This window comes from Solanum pennellii, chromosome 11, assembly GCF_001406875.1.
Source record: "Solanum pennellii chromosome 11, SPENNV200".
NCBI classification, from domain to species: domain Eukaryota; kingdom Viridiplantae; phylum Streptophyta; class Magnoliopsida; order Solanales; family Solanaceae; genus Solanum; species Solanum pennellii.
In genome coordinates, this window is record NC_028647.1 from 50,040,155 (window position 1) to 50,043,840 (window position 3,686).

General features: G+C 40.1%; 1 long non-coding RNA gene across 1 annotated transcript; it reads left to right on the top strand.

The window, feature by feature from the left end:
* The first annotated feature begins 561 nt into the window (after positions 1 to 561).
* LOC107004772 lies at positions 562 to 3,378 on the top strand. The gene is made up of 4 exons (XR_001454783.1): positions 562 to 1,404; positions 1,493 to 1,596; positions 1,871 to 1,948; positions 3,095 to 3,378. It is a non-coding gene; the product is annotated as an uncharacterized LOC107004772 (long non-coding RNA).
* Positions 3,379 to 3,686: the final 308 nt, after the last annotated feature.

Sequence of the window (3,686 nt, forward strand, 5' to 3'; positions counted from 1 at the left end):
AGGTCAAGTACGCCGTGTTACGACCTAAGAATGACCTAACTTCTAGGGTTTATATGTGGGTCGTGAAAACTTGAGTATGATAGCCTAATAATTTTAGCATGTACAAGTGTGGGTATAAGACTTCACTTGTTCATTGCACTACTAGGTTTTGAAGGATGTTATAAGAATTTCGTTGTAGTTATGAAGTAAGATGAGAATATTTATATTGTAGGGACAATAGTAGAAGTGAAAATGTCCTTGAATACTGATTTTTATCATCATGCATCTAATTCATTTAGGATTATTCGCATGCTGATTGAATATGTAATATATGTGATCAAACTGTTTTCAATGGGAACGCTTGGTATGGTTGTAGTATGGTATTCTATCATTACATTGTACTAGTTCACTTTATGAAATGCTAAGGTCATTCCTTCATTGTAGTTTGTACATTGTTGGGCTTATGTATTGTCTTGATGATGTAGATGGCTTTCAAAAACATAATAAATGCATATTTTACATATTTATGTCCTTTCTCAGGTTTTAAAGGTTTTTATGCATTTCTCATGAGTATAGGTGTAATGACCCTTATTGTCATTTTTAGTGTTTTATCTTCTGTACATCGTTTAGAGCGTTCCTACAGCGATTCTAAGTCATTTATGACTTGCTGGGACTGACAGATCGGTCACCTGGTCATTCGTTTTGTTATTGTGTGAGCTTTAGTATTTTTGAAGCTTATGAACCTTGAACGATCATTTTCGATCAAAAGTTCAAGAAGATGACATCAGAATCCAATTCTGACGATTCCATCAGTTCCGGAAGGGTCATTTTAGTCCAGTAGCATTGTCGACATGACTCCCAAAGTTTTCAGTGTGAGTTGGTGGGATTAGGCGTTTTAACTTTAAGTTTAAAGGCTAAGTTTGACTTTAGTCAACATTCTGAGTAAACGCGCTCGGATGAGAATTCCGTCAGCGCGGTTAGCTCCGGAATGTCGAGTTTGGTCTAGTTTGACCCTTCTTTCGGGTTTTGAGGTTTTTGATATTTTTCCGAGCCCTTTTGTGGTTTTTGACTTAAAATGGCCAATGGAAGTGGGACCCACATTTTATCGAGATGACCTCTGATGAAAATTTCGACTGCGCCTTTGAGTCCGGAATGTCGACTTTGGTAGGGTAGCATATCTATTTTATTTTTATCAGGTTCCGAACGGATTCCGAGCACCCGTCGGAGACTTTAAAGAAAGTAGGCAAAGCTGAATCTGGTGCAGCCCCTATAAAAACCCCAACTTTCAGCTTTATGTTTTACTTTGGAACTTGATATCTTGAGCGATACAACTCCGAATTGGGCGATTCAAAAGGCTAAGTTGTGAGATTTTTCGAGGGCAACACATTGGTGAGCTTGGAATCTGATTTGGGGACACGATTTGAGGTAAATTTTGGGTTTTAAATGCTGTCATAGCTCATTTTCGAGCACAAGTTTTGGGAAATTTCAGAAGGTGATTTCTTGGCCATTTTAGGTCCGAATCAAGTGATTCAAGAGCCTATATTGTGGGGTTTTTCGTGAGGATCGTCGTGGTGTGATTGGTTTTGGCTGTTGGAGCTTCATTTTTGGTAAAATCTGGTAAGTAGCTGCTGCCATTGTTGCTGATTTTTAGCTTAGGATTTGGGTTTTTTTTGTTGCATGTTAATGTTGGGACCGTCTTGAGTCCTGAATTGTGCTCCATTCTGCTATACAAGTTTCGAGAGTTATTTAGGACTTTTATTTGGGGTTAATTCGGGATTTCTCAACGCGGATCCCATTTTTTCCATTTTGACCGTGAAATTGACCCGTCTCCGTTTCTTGCAATTTTAGTGTTTAAATGACTGTAATAACGTTGTGACTCTATTTCTGATAGTGTATCAACGTTTCGAGGCCTTTTAGAAAGTAAAAGATCCGGGGAGTGAATTTTGGAGCGCGCGTGATCTGCGTTCAGGTAGGCTATGGTTTCTCTTCTTAGACTGAACTCGAACATGTGAATGCATGTTGATTAGTTGGAATTTGGGTTGGGTAGTTATTGGATCATGCATAGGTGTTAAAAATTATATTTTCGGCCTTGTTCTGAGAATTATCGGGTAACTGTGAGCATGTTTATATTGACCTTCTTTGCTATATGAATTACTTGTATGTTTGAATACTGGTTGTCAGAAGTATGTTGAGCCTTAGTTTAGGTTTGACTAGGGTTTTCCTTAGAAATGCATGATTCAAAGTCGGTAGGACTTAGTTTAGCCCCGACGTCGCTCGGCCGGCTTAAATCCTTGTAGACTGATGTAGCAGACTTGAGTCTGATAGTTTGGTATTTAGCTAGACGATGAGCTTGCTCTAGCGATAGTTACTCTTATTTCTTAGATGTTACGGCTTCTCGAGTTACGTCAGTGACAATGAATTCCGCTCCGTGATTCAAAGTTGAGTTTCTATTCGACTGTAAGGTCTTACATTGATTAGCTAAGTCTGGATGGTGTTCCATGGGTTTATATGATTATGGATAGATAAAGACTCTTTCAGCATGCTATATCGACATCTTTGTCGGGTATCCGGATTTAAGGTCCGGCCTCGACCATCCACATACTTATGTAGAGCATCCGGTTAGAGGTCCGGCCTCAAGTATGTAGAGCATCCGGTTAGAGGTCCGGCCTCAGTTACTTATATTTTGCAATTGGCTACTTGTGTAATTCTGGTGAGTGTCCGGTTCAAGGCCCGACCTCCGTACCGTCAGATTCTACTTTTTGGTTCGGTGTTCTTTGGCCTCGAGTTCTATTCTCCTTAAGTTATAGTTATTTTGTGTACGCGTCGGACTTATGGGGGTCCGTTCGGGTTTTTATTTAAACTTGTGCACGAGTGTACCTTCTGGGCTTATGGTGGGTCCAGTTAGGTGTAGTTAGCTTATTTATATTAATTTAGTTAGATCTTTATACACTCGTGTGCATTATTGTGTTACTTAGCCTTCCGTTCTTGACCTCTAGTTTTGTGATTTCGTCTTTTCATAGTGCTTTACTTTTCTAGTTCAGTCGGCCTATGATGCCTACTGGGTACCTGTTATTTGGTACTCATGCTACACTCTGCATCTATTTTCGTGATGCAGGTCCGAGCACCAGTAGTCAGCGTTGATCGAGTTTGGAGAATTTCTGGTCTGGAGACAGGGGTGAGCACACAGGGTTTTGTACTATTTCAGTCTCCATCTGTTTATATAAAGACTTGTCTTTTACTTTTCGAGACAGTCTAGTTTCGGTGGTCCACTGTTGGGACTTGTACTCGTTTTGTTGGTAGCTCTGTATTAGTGACTTCCAGGTTCTGGGAGGGATCCTTTATTGCATTTATGTTTTGGTTTGCTTATGTTGTTATAGTAATTTTTCTTAGTCTTGTTTAGTTTCTACCCTCACACCCATTATGTGTGGTTCTGGGTTGTGGTTTGGCTTACCTACTGATGGGTTATAGTAGGTGCCTTCATGGCTCGAGAAATTGGGTCGTGACAAGTTGGTATCAGAGCCCTAGGTTCAACGGTCTCACTTTTACAGAGCTAACGTCTAGTAGAGTCCTGCGGATCGGTGCGGAGACGTCCGTAACTTATCTCCAGGAGGCTACAGGATGTATTTAGGAAAATATCCATTTTGTTTCAAATTCGTGCCGCGTGTGTCTTGTTTGTTTCTTAAAATCTCAGTTGTTTCACTCTATTA